Raw genomic sequence first — 14489 nt, forward strand, 5'->3', positions numbered from 1 at the left:
ACCTGGAGGGGCAGTTGCCCCCTTACCCCCACAAGTTACGGCCCTGGAAGCAACGGCAGTATTTTCTTATTTAATGAATAATTTAATTGATCAATTAAGAAGCCTGAGAAAGACCAATATATCAAACAAGACGGCAGAAATAACTCGTCTCTTCTTGATGCCCCAAACTGGATGTAAAAGAAATGATTATTTTGAAATATCTGTTTTCGTCTCGGTTTACAATTTAGGTACAAAATGTACGCCCTGATTTTTTTTTTTCATCTAGAAGCTACCAGAACCCTTTCGCGTTACTAGAGATCCACGAAGGCTGTGACATGACAACATTAAATCCATATTTATTATTGGAGTAAATTGTGTAATGACTTGCGTATTATTAAAGGTCGATAAAGGTATTATTAAAGGTGTTCTTGATTGTATTCGTACAATAACTTTATCAATATATAGTTTTTTTTTTATACTATGAGCACTGAAGCAGTTTGATATCGAAGACTTGACTGAACTAGTGTTGGTTATGAGACTCGAGAAATTTCTCGTCTAGTCTCACTTCGAGTCTCGTCTCGGAAGCTTATCGTTTCGTCTCGAATTTCAAATGTACTTCTAACAACAATAAACTGAACCGAACTACTATGATACTTCTAAAATTTAAAAAAAAAATAATAATTTCTCATTATGTTATCTTACAGCTAAACGAGACGAGCAATTCATGAAGATGAATGGTAACAAAAAGGAATTGATGGAATAATAATGTTGAAGGAAACCCATTGAACGATGTTGTGAACTACAAACTCACATTCTAGGATCGATTTAGCGTTCTATCCTAAGCTACCGCGCCTTTCAATCTAGCTATTACTTGGATTTTTGTGTCCAAGGAAAGATCTTACAGGAATCGAATCTGGGACCACGCTGACACCAAACGGGCATGTGAGTGAACCACGTGGTATGAAGAAAAATTTCCACATTTCATATATACTTAGGTTTTATTTTAATTTCAATAATTTAAGTTTATAGTTCAATAAATGAGACCTTTGGTATTCCATTCGTGTTGATTTTATTAGACTGGAGTTTCAAACGCACTGACTGCGTCTACCTTTAGAATTGGACTAATTCGGGAACTTGCTGTACAATTATTGTGGAATAATTTTAATTGTTACATTGTTATAATTTTATATTCCAATATTTAATAATTAAATATTGTTACAATTTGATTCAAACTTACATTAACCGTTTTCCTAATATTATTATTGCTTTCGATTTTCTATGGTAACGAAATATTCCAAATTTCACTTATTTCAAACCTTCTTCCCTATTCAGTGTGTTATCGTGTAATTTTATTTGTATTGCTTCTCTCAATATTTTTTTTATATCCATGAATGGCTCTACATATCACCGACAATAAAAGCAATTCACATGCCACGGTTAAAAATCAGAGAAATGCTACCCTCCGTGTAAAATCAAGAAAGATTATACATCCTAGGTATTTATTCAATCCCATTTAAATGTGAATTAACATACATTGAACAAACCCAGAGAAGTCAGAATATTAAATCAACCAGAGAAATCAGGATATTAAATTAACCAGAGAAGTCAGCATATTAAAATCAACCAGAGAAATCAGGATATTAAATCAACCAGAGAAGTCAGGATATTAAATCAATCAGAGAAGTCACAATATTAAATCAACCAGAGAAGTCAGGATATTAAATCAATCAGAGAAGTAACAATATTAAATCAACCACAGAGGGCAGGATATTAAATCAATCAGAGAAGTCACAATATTAAATCAACCACAGAGGGCAGGATATTAAATCAACCAGAGAAGTCACAATATTAAATCAACCAGAGAGGTCAGGATATTAAATCAATCAGAGAAGTCAGTATAGTGCGGTATGTAGTAGAAGAAAATCATAAAATTTTGTTTGAAAATGCGTCGTCAGTGATATTACAGATTCACTGATGGATCTAAAAGGTTATTAAGAGAAGCAATACAAATAAAATAATACGACAACACATTGAATAGAGAAGAAGGTTGGAAATTAAGTGAAATTTGGAATATTTTATTACCATTGAAAAACAAAAGCAATAATAATATTCAGAAAACGCTTCCTATAAATTGGAATCAAACTGTAACTTGTAACACTATTTAGTTGATAAATATCCTTCCTTCCTAATCCTATCCTAACTATATATAAAACTACATTAAACTCACTCACTGACATAAAATAACGGGTACTTCCGGTTGACGTGGAAAGTTGAAATTTGGTATGATTGTAGTTTCTTGGAACTAACCCACAGGAAAATTGCCAAAAGTGAATATTTTAATTTTTAGAGCGTATAAAGGGGGAATGAAGAAATTTTCCATGTTATTTAAATGGGCTTTATTTTAGATGAATAACCTCATGTTTTATGTACTTTGAATTATAATAAAAACTTAAAATTCGGTATGCTTGTACGTTTTCATTAGCGCTACTTAAGTAAATCGCCGAAAATTAAAATCTTCCAACTTTATAGTAGTTTTATGGGAGTAGAGTAGAAAATCTTTCCCGTGTTATTTATATGGAACATCTTCTACATCCCAAAATGCTTAGGCACTTCCGGCAGGATTAGAATGATGAAATTTGGCATAATTGTAGTCTTCCGGGGCTAACCCACAACAAAATTGCTAAAACTGAATAATTTTGTTTAGATGAAGAAATTCCCCATGTTATTTAAATGGGCGTTTTCTTGGGATACGAAATATTATCTTTTAGTTAGTTGAAATACGAAAAGAAACTTGAAGTTCGATAGAATTGTGGGGTTAAGAGAAGTAAGGCCGTAGACCAAGCAAACTTAGTGGTCTGGGGGCAAAGTCCCCAACTGGCCAAATTCAGGAAATATTAAGAGCAAATGCACGAAATTCACTGTTCATACAAAGGTTAATACATAAGAAATGCGAAACCGTAGGTCGAGGAAACAAAGCCAAAGGCTCGTTGAAATATAAAATTATAACAGTATTAAAATTAAAATTATGCAATAAGTCTCCGAATTAGTACAACTCTAAAGATAAACGTAGCGAATACGATTGAAGTGTCAGTCCAGTTGCGTATTTAGGGGGGGCTTCCGGGCTTAAACCCCCCCGAAATCTTACTTACTATAGTAAAGTATATGAAATATCTTGCAGAATTTTCACATTTTCAGGCAAAGCCCCCCTCCCCCGAAAGTTAGCAAAGCCCTCCCCGAAACAAAGTCGTAAATACGCCACTGTGTCAGTCAAATAGAATATCAAAAATGTTATTTATTGAATTATAAAAATATTCGTGAAAATTAAGTGGAATATACAAATTTAAGTTCAGTTTGAATGTCACATAAACCCTTATGGGAGGATCAGGAGAATGTTATTCCTACTAAGAAAGATATTCATCACTATTATTATTATTGTTATTATTATTATTTATCAGCTCCAGTACCGGTACTAATTTTGTCACATTCTGAACTCTTGTATCATGTACAACAATAGTATTGCTTTCGAATAAGCTTTTCTAGAAAAACGAAACATAATAATAGCCATCATTGTCTTCACATAACAGCTAGGAATGTTCGCTATGTGCTTTCCAGATATATGTGGAAGATAAAGCAATCAGAACAAACTGGTCATCAACAACCTCTTTAGTTGAATCTGAATATAAGTTCCGTTAGACCTCTGGTGACCTTAAACTTCCTGTTCATTTAGAATGAATTTTCGTCCTTGAGATACCTAATGGAAATGAGACAAAGATAAATGGAAACGAGGAATAATAAAAAGAACATAAAGAGATTAAGCAAGAATTCTTTATGACAGCACAAGGATTCTATATTCATTTCTTTGTTTTATCTTTCTCTTTTCTTATATGCACTGAAGACTTAAAGACTGGAGTCGAACACAGGATCAGAAGAACCAAAGTTGAATATACTATTTACCTTTTCTCGTGCTTAGAATGAAGAAAGTAAATGTGATTCACATTCCTGATCAAGATATTAAGTAGTTCTTTATTCTTATTTTGCACTAACTGGAATACCCGTTCTTCGGACGGGAAGAATAAAGTTTATGGATTTTTTTTTAACTACCTTCAAAAATTAAATTCAAATGTTTCAGCCTCTTCCTGGCACATTATAATATTATAGAAAAGTCATCCTCCCCTTAGAAGCAGAATTTTCTAAAACGCTGCGACATGTGCTCACTTATTTTTAATGCGCGAAATAGCTCAAGTGGTAGAGTGTTGGCTTCGCATTCGGGAAGTCATGAATTCGATTCCCGCTGCAGACTATCCTGAAGGGTTTTCCGGGGATTTTCTCAGTACTATCAGGCAAATGCCGGGATAATACCTACTAAACCGGCCCTGGTCGATACCTTCCCAAATCCTTTCCATTGTTATTGTTGTTGTTATGTATCGAGTATAAAATGGCCTCTGAGCTGTATCTGGTGGTTGTTAAATAAATAAATAAACGAGAAGTTTATATGCCAAGTTTCATCTTCGTAACTTAAGGAGATATTCTATTCTTAATCCAAAAAAAAAAAAAAAATCTGGATCCCCTTCCTTCCCCTTCTTAGAATACGTTTTCCAATCAAATTGCAATGATAAAAGCTCCGCTTGACTTAAATGTTCATTATGTTTAGAAATTAATTTCAAATTCTTCACCCGTTACCTCATATTGGGCATCTTACGAATACAAAAAATTAAATTAAAATATTGACGTTGTCTCCATCCTCACTTGTGAGTGGAATTTTCGAAAACACTGGATAGTTTTCGGAAACAATCAGATCCCTGCCCTCTCCCCTTGAAAATTATTTTCCTTATTACACATTTTAAGCAAAATAATATCATGAAAACCCAGCTCTAAGTCAGTGTCTAAGTCAGTATGTTCAAATATTCATTGCAAGCAATTCAGTCGTTTTCCCATAATGATGTAACATAACGGCGATTTCATTGCTATTTATTTAGAAGATTTGTAGCTAAGGTTGATTTGATTTTCAGTTTAATGTTCCTTTCAGCATCGAGGCTATATGGGACGTGGACCTACAGCTTAACGTGGGATCCGAATCATATGAAGTCCTGCCGCGAATCGAACTTGGGTCTCCTATGCTAAAAGACGCGTATGCTAACCGCTTAGTCACGAAGGAGCTCTGATTTGTAACTAAGAATACTGAAAAGTGTCGGAATCTTAGGGCTCAGAGCAGAATCTTAATGCATTCAAAGGGATTATGAAGAATAAAGCACAATGTTAAGGGTCACACAATGACAGAAATCTAAAAAAAAAAAAAAAAAAAAAAAAAAAAATCTCAACTTTATCCTCAAGTTCCTCTTAACTTTATCCTTAGCAACATAATTAACTTAAAAAAAAAAAACATTTTAAGAGAATTTTCGGATTAAGAAAGTATTTGACCCCAAAGAGCAAATTTTCAATAGTAACATTTGAACATTTTCATCAGATAAATTGTACGAACAGAGTTAGATAGGCGAATATTAATGCTGTCCACGAGACAACACGACATTGAATATATCTCGTGAATTTTGTTGTGTTGTCTCGTCTCGATTTTCGAATAATTCCTCCTAGTTTCGTCTCGATTGTCGAAAAAGCTTTGGTTGCCTCGTATCGTTTTGTAAATTTAAGTCCCTGTGCTCTGACTTTTTTTTCTTAATTTCAACTAGAAATTACCAGAATTGTGAAGAAAGATACCATTAAGAAAGGATTTTTTGAAATTAGACAAGGAAGGGGGAGGATATGGGTAGCAATTATTATATATTAAAATGTTTGTAAAAAATCTGTAAATTTAGTATATGGATTTCTTATTTAAATAATTAGACATGTGTTTCAGCTTTTATATATTTACTCTAGAAAAGAAGAAAAATGAGAAGATAAGGTGGTATAATTACAATTATTATAAGAGTCTATAGATCAGAATATTTTACTCGTAAATTTAGGATCATAAAATTTGGCATTTGGACTCCTAATTTAAAATATCGACACGTGTTTGATCGTTTTCTGCCATTTGACCTAGAAGGGTAAGAAAATGTTGCTGGACTACAATTATAATAAGATATCGATTTTTATGATAAGAGGGACATATTTTGAAATCACTATTATTAACGCTAGAGACATTAAATTTGTCATTTGAACCTTGAAAATATGCTTCAACATTTTTTGTAGTGTTTAATGTTTTCTCGTCAATTTTGTGGAAAACATGTCTCGACTCGATTCTCGAAAAAAAAATTCCTGTCTCGTCTAGTTTTATAAATTTATGTAGAACATTTTATCCCTGATTTTTATCCCTGAATTCTATCTAGAAGTTACCAGAATCTTTTCCCGTCACGTAATTTTCAAGAAGGGTGCGACATATCATAATTATTAAAGAATATTTATTATTAAAGAATATTTATTATAAAGAATATTTATTATTAAAGAATATTTATTATAAAGAATATTTATTATTAAAGAATATTTATTATAAAGAATATTTATTATAAAGAATATTTATTATTAAAGAATATTTATTATAAAGAATATTTATTATAAAGAATATTTATTATTAAAGAATATTTATTATAAAGAATATTTATTATAAAGAATATTTATTATAAAGAATATTTATTATTAAAGAATATTTATTATTAAATAGGTCTAATATTTAGTAATGACTTGCATATCTTTAAATGTTGATAAATGCTCTTGGTTATGTTCATATAATTATTTTATCTGTCTATGGTTTTTCATACTATGGATCATATAACACAAAAACAGAGTTTGGGATCCAGGCCCGCAACCAGGGGGGCTAGGGGGCTGTCCCCCAAAACTTTTCGTGGCCCCTGCAGACCTTAACACAAAATGCTATTATTAATACAAAAAAAACACACACACACACACAATTTAGCTATTGGTAAGATAATGTTGAATGACTTGGCCCCCCCTTAACATATTCATGCCCCCAATCCTCTGTGGATGGTTGCGGGCTTGTTGGGATCTAAGACTTGGATGAACTAGTGTTGCTCACAAGATTCGCCTATAGATTCTCGTTTCTAAAACGAGATGATTCTCTTGTTTCTCGTCTCGTCTCGAATTGAAAAATACATTTCTCGTTGTATGGGAAACACTAGATTTCTTATATTTGTCCCAAGAGATAAGAGTGTTGGTGTCTGATGAAGAGGACGTTAGGTCCTTGAAACTGTAACACATTGTAAGTATAGTTTTTAATATATTTCATTCTGCTCTGGTCAGAACTGTGTTTTATTTGTTAAGCTACTTGTCCAGAGCTATGGAGTTTGTTCATTACGAAATAAATAAATAACAATATTTACAATGGTGGTTAAAAACTATTTGCTGCTACACAGCATACATATACAAATCTTAAATTTCTGTTCTTCCTGCTCTTCTGTGGTTGGTGACGACGGTGAAAGTGTAATTTAATTAAAATTATTTCTTTAAATTCAAATCTCGTATTCCTGATTTTTTGTAAATGCTGAATCATATTGCACTTCATCGAATTTGTAGTTTTTAATCTCAGATCAAAGAACATTATTAGGCTGCAGCAAGACTTTTTCAAATATTTCATATTTACTGGACAATTTCTTGCAGTCAACCTGTATGTCTCGTCTTGTATTTTCAATAAAGACTACAATTTGTAGGTAATTTATAAAAATGAATTTTGTTAAGGCTTTTTAAACATTAGTTCATAACATTTCATTCAACACTAGTTTTTGCAGTGTAACGTAATACATCTTATTATAATGGTATCCTTTGGTAAAAAATGTACTTACTGGGCAGCAAGACTTTTTGAAATGTTTATATACACTGAGCAATTACATAGAGTCTTCGTGTATCTTTACTCTCATATTTTCAATGAAGACGGATATTAACTAAGTAATTTAGAATATGAATATTATTGGAGGCTTTTGAAAATTTGTTTATAGCATTTTTAAAAAAAACACTTTTTACATAGTAGTATAACAGTGTATTAGAATTGTGTTTTTCTCATATCTTATTACAATTAAATAACAAGACATCATTTCCTTAACGATACTAAAAAACGCATATATAACCCGATTACTAATCCGATTTTAGAGGTGTAACTCGCTAAAGCTCGCTGGGGGCTCCGCCCCCAGACCCCCGGTCATGGCTTTGCCATAAGGTGTCAAGTTCTAGAAAACTATTCCTTGAGGAATTCACTTCCCTTTACAGCACACACCTGTTACCAACACATACTTCAATTGAACCGGTATTATTTCTTCCATTTAACTTTGGAAAGCAAACACACTATTTATAAAAAAGAACCCTATTACTACTTCTATTCTGGCAATCATGTACATGGCTAATTATATACACTTTGCGCACATCTATACATGTTAGAGACAATAACAGAATTTATTTTCTGAAACATAAACACCGGAAACTGTCTTGCAATAGCCTACCAATTAAACATTTCATTTTCCGAAAACACTCACTGTTTACAAATGTGAATTTTTCCACCCTTTTAAATATTATGTTTTGCAGTGTATTTTAGTACGTGCAATGTATTATAATAGTGTCCCTGTTGTTAATTGTACATATTACCTGCACTAAAAGAAATTCACATCTGTGATAAAAGAGTGCGAAAATATTTCAGGCTTCCTGCATATTTATTCTTGTATTTACAATGAAGACTACAATTTACTAGGTAATTTACAAATATGAATATTGTTGGAAATTATTTAAATTTTTTTCATATCATTTGAGTGAACACTACTTTTGTACTGTAATGTAGTACAATGAATTATAATGTAAACTTTGGGCATAGTGGTACATATTACCTGCAGCCAGGGACGTACGGAAGGGGGGGGGACACGGGGGTCCGGACCCCCCCCGAAATTTCGACTTTTTAAAAATTTAGCCTAATTTTAGGGGCAATTTTAGCTATTTTAATATAAAATAGCTTCATATTTAGTTTGAACCCCCCGAAATAAATTCCTGGGTACGCTACTGACTGTGAAGTATAATGATAGTAATAATAATAATAATAAGTGAGTTTCGTTTCACAGTGTGAAACCACGATAGACTTTCAAACTATGCGAATTCAATAATAAACTTGAAGTAGTACATCTAGGTTGCAATAGAGGAATAAGATCAAAGATCAAACCGGTTACTCGAACACTGAATCCAAAATTTCAAGTGAAAAGCCATTATTCGCTACCTCTTACTATTTTTGTTCTATGGAAATTAATATTGAAACCGCAAGTGCTAATTGATGTATATCACTTCCGGTCACAATAAAAGAACAAAATCAGAGGTGAAACGTATTCCTGTAGACTGAATCCGTACCAAAAAGGTACTTATCGCTCTCTCTTTTCGTTTTATCCATTATGCGATTAAGGTCGTAACCAAAAAACCGTAGATTTTTTTTTATCACTTCCAGTTTGAACAGATAGATAAAAATCGACATAAAACTCTTTCTTGAGATGCTGAATCTGTGTCAAATGATCGCTCTTCGATATCTCTTACCATTTCTGCTCTACCGTAATAAGTATTCAACTCGGAAGTAGAGTACTGGTAAATTTCAACCACTTTCGGTTTCGCTAGTGTTGCGGATGGTGATAGTATGTTATCTTAAGATGCTGTTCGATTGCTAGAAACTCCTTGTCGTTATCTGCTACCGTTTATGTTCTATGGAAATAAACGTTGAAACCAAAAATGGTTGATTTCTATCACTTCCGGTTCTAATACAGCGTTAACGGAGGAGATGAAACCTATTCTTGGGACGTTGATTTAATTGGAAAACACGAGTCTCGATATTTCTTACCGTTTTTAGCTCTATGGAAATCACTATTGAAACCGGAAGTACTAAGAAAACTTCAACCGTTTCTGGTTTCCGTAGTGTGTTGTGGGTGCTGATTGAATGCTCGCTTGACACTGAATCGATTGCACACACACAAAAATTGTCGCTTTCTGACACCGTTCTTGTTCTGTGGTGATAAACGTTGAAACCGGAAATGGTTGATTTCTATCTCTTACAGTTTTAATAGAGTTTTAAAGAAGAAAATAGAAACTATTCTTGGGATGCTGAATTGGCTGCAAAAATCCGCTTCTCGATATCATTTTACTGTTATTGTTCTACGAATATAAGTATTGAAACCGGAAGTAGTAGTAAATTTCAACCACTTCCTGTTCTGTTTGATGTGTTGAAGGTTGTAATTATATACTCTCATGAAACCTTTAACCCATTCCAGAAAACCTCTTCTGTCAATTACCATTTTTGTATTGTGGCGATAAGTGATGAAACTAAAATTGGCTAATTTGAACCACTTCCGGTTTGAATAAGTAGTTAACATTGAATATGGAATCTATTCTTGGGACAGTGAATCGATTACAAGAAACTGCATATCGATATCTGTTTCTGTCTTTGCTCTGGGGAATTCAGTGTTGAAGCCGGAAGTAATATTAAATTTGTACCACTTCCAAATTTACTTGCGTGTTGCGAACTCTCCCAGTATATTGCCCCAGTAGGACGCTAAATCGTTTATAAAAATACGTTTCTCGTTATCTGCTACTGTTTGTGTTCTACGGCGATAAACGTCGAACCCGGAAATGGCTAATTTGAATCACTTCTGGTGTGAATACAATATTAAAGAAGGAGATCAAATCTATTCTTGGAATGCTAAATCGATTGAAAAAAAAAAAAAAAAAAGCTTCTCGGTATCTCTTACCATTTTGGCTCTGACACCTGTTGACAGACTGAAGGATGGACGGACTAACAAAATAGCTCTATAAGACTCCCGACAGTGATGGATAGAATAGTTTGGAAGTCTAAAACTGGACAACTGTGGTTTCGGGCATTGATCAAACGTCGGAAATGGCTGATCTAATTTGATTTTTTAAAAAAGACTTAACAATAGGCGTGGTCAAGTGCTCACCCAATGGGTGTGAAGAAGTTGCCCCCCTTCCCTCTACTTCATCGGCTTACATCTCGGCAAGCGGGCTGATGAAACGATGATGTATCGTCTGGTAAGGGATAAAGAAACTGATATTAAATTCAGAATGCGCTGGCGTGAATTTATCTTTCTAATAATAATAATAATAAAAAGGACTATATTGGGTTTTGGGGCATTGATCAAACGTCGGAAATGGCTGATCAAATCTGATTGAAAGAAAGGCATAATGATTGTCGTTGTCACATGCTTAATCCGCTGGATGTGGTGAAATGCCCCCGATCTTCGCTGGCTCATATCTAGGCAAGGGGAGTCAATCAAACATTGAAAATGTTTGATCAAATCTGATCAAACATTAATGTATCGATTGGGAAGGGGGGAAAATGATTTTAAATAGAGAAACTGGTGTGATGGCTGGTATAATTCTTTTGACGAAAAACGAGACGAGATAGGTCACATCCAATAGAAAAATATACTCTACAGATCTCTCACTACATTTTGGAAACGAGATCGCACCAAATCCCGTCTCGGCTGCGACACTATATAGATTCAATACTTCATCATATCCCATGTTTGTTCTTCGTTTGGCCAGACTTATTCAACAATTTGCAGCGTTTGATCGACCTTGCTGATCTTGCTGATGCTGGTTTTAGTACCAGGGCTTAAAAATATGTTAGCTCTACCAATACTTTGATTAGACTCATTCGATCAGCATCTAAACAGGAGATATAAAATGTTAATTTACTTAGATTTAATGAATGATTTCCAACGTTTGATCAATTTAATAGACAGAAATATAAGCTACCTTCAGAAAAGAGCTAAGAACACGCCATCTGTTGTTCCCTCTCATTATGCTAAATTCGTAAACTCTCAATATCAGTCAGTATGGGGCGCGGTGGCTCAGTTGTAGAGCGTTCACCTCCGGTGCTTGGGGTCCCTAGTTCGATCCCAGCTCGCGCCGTGTGGACTTTGTGGTGAACAAACACCGTGCTCGTGGGTTCTCCCGTTTCCTCCCACTTTCTTCATTTCATTCATATCTCATCATCACCGTCTCCTTTAGCCTAACCGGCATAAACGTGGGACGTATAACTTAAACATTTCATTTCATTTTCTTAGTGTCAGTCGTTTGAGTTTTGTTCAATCATCAACGGTTTCCAGAGTTTCATCGGTTGGTTTGACAGATATATATAGCACTCCCTCCCCCCGATTTCTACCCTTTTATAGTTCTGTTAGCAAAGTCGACCAAGCGTTGGAAATTATTGATTAAATCTGATCAAACGAATATCAAATGATTAGCATCGAGAAATTTCGAATTTAGCGTGCAGTTAGCCTGCTTACCAAAAATTGTTTACATTTATGTTAGTAAAGCTGATTAAACGTTAAAAATTGTTGACCATACCTGATCAAACGATAACTAAATTATTAACATAAGAAATAATCGAATCAGTGGTGTAAGGAATCTGGCAATTGTGCAGAGATCTAGAAGTCATACCGGGATCTCAGTGGTAGAGTGCTTATCTCTGGTGGGTGGGGTCTCTTTGGTTCGATCCCCGGACAAGTAAGTTTGTGGTGGACAACATCGGGTTCGTGGGTTTTTCTCGGGGTACTCCCGTTTTCTTTCACATTAAATCCACCAATTCTTCCATCATCATTCACGAAGTCAAGCAAATACATTTTAAGTCTTCCAATCGGCAATAATATAGTTTAATATGTCGCTATTTAATTTTATCGACTTAGAAAATTAAGTTTTAATATTCAATTGCTTTGTATAATGTTTAAGTGTTGTACGAGTAAAAAATGGTTTTAATTTTCATCGGGAAATATAAATTCGTCTGCAGCAAAACAACTCAGGTTTTCCGCGCCACAGCAATGTATGCTAACCATATAGCTACAAGGGGCTCACGAATGTCCTCTGTAATAATAATAATAATAATAATAATAATAATAATAATAATAATAATAATAATAATAATAATAATAATAATAATAATAATAATAATAATAATAATAATACCCGAAGATGAATTTTTGATCATGTTATTGGTGCCTTCCACTTTGCTATGATCATGATCGTGATTGTTTCTACACCCCACACACACTTACATACAGGAGAGGATCCAGGGGGGCGATCGGGCCGATTGCTTTCCCCCCCAGAAGAGAAAACTTTCTTATTTTATATATAAATAAAAATCATTCCAGTGTTTGGAGCTCTTAAAAGTAGCAGTACCCCCAGAAGTCCGTCCTGGATCCGCCCCTGCTTACATACATACACAAAATTCATTTAACGTCTCCAAAACCTTGCGGAAAATGTTATCAATATGTCAAGTGATACATAACTAATGACATAGAAACAAATGAGCCTCCCTCAAACTAATTTCAACCTGAAACTAAATGAGTAAGGCAAAAATCTTGAACAAATTATGCACTTATGTTTTATAAAAATATCGGAGCATTTTATCATGTTTTCGATGAAAATACGCATTTCATTTAAAATAGGAGAAGGAAAGGAATTCACTCTGTCATTATTAATCCATATGAAATCCAACCAATAGGGACGATTAAGAACTCTCGGAAATATTTACGCCACCTTCCACCAAAATCTAATGATTTTAGGGAAGTTATGGGGGATTATTAAAAAAGAATCACACTGAACCAGGCCTGTATCCACGGAGGGCTAGGGCCCCCCCTAAATTTTCACTGCCTCTCCTAAAATTTTCACAGTATGCTTGCAAATGAACTATAATATGGTTGGCTCGGAGCCCCCAAACTTCTATCGCCCCCCTCACATTTTTGGGCTGGCTACCGACCTGCACTGAACAGGGGGAGGGGAAGTGTAAAGAGAGACTTCATTTATTTAATCCAACAGTGGATGTTGTGTGAAATCCTCAGTAAGTATATACAACACATTGTATCTTTTTTTTTTAACGAAAGTAATTGCGGAACATATATCTAGTTTCCCTTAGATTAGCGTCATTTCAGATTTCGCTTGGGGGGGGGGCAAGAGCACCACTGACATAAGACTTTCACGTTTTGTACTAGTATGTTAGTAAACAATCTATTAAAGTATATGTATTCCTCAAACTCTTTGGGGGGGGGGGCAATTGCCCCCTCCTGCCCTCCCTAAATGACGCCCCTGGAAATAAGTTTTCTCTCTTGTTCTCGACTAGAAATTTTAAATCCAAAGAGTAGGGATAATGTCAAGGCTCTTAAAAAAATGCACCATATTGCATATTTATTTTATGAAAATTATAATGGAACATTTAAAAAAAAAAACGGGGAAGGATGTATTAATTCCACATAAGGAGCAAAATTTATCGTTGTCAGTGGTAGAGCTGATCAGTAGGGTCCCTGGTTCGATCTCGGGCCGTGTAAGTTCGTTGTGAACAGCATCGTGTCCGTTTTTGGGGGTACTCCTGTTTCCTCACACATTTTCATGTCATCAATTATTCCATTATTATTGACTTGCCTTAATCATCCGTTTCCCTTAGCCTAATAGGCATACACGTAGGACGTTAAACTTAAAGATTTCATTTATATTTCAAATGGTTAAATTCCTTGGTACGTACAAACTGGTATATTTCC

Source organism: Thermobia domestica, chromosome 7, assembly GCF_964235325.1.
Source record: "Thermobia domestica chromosome 7, izTheDome1.hap1.1, whole genome shotgun sequence".
NCBI classification, from domain to species: Eukaryota; Metazoa; Arthropoda; class Insecta; order Zygentoma; family Lepismatidae; genus Thermobia; species Thermobia domestica.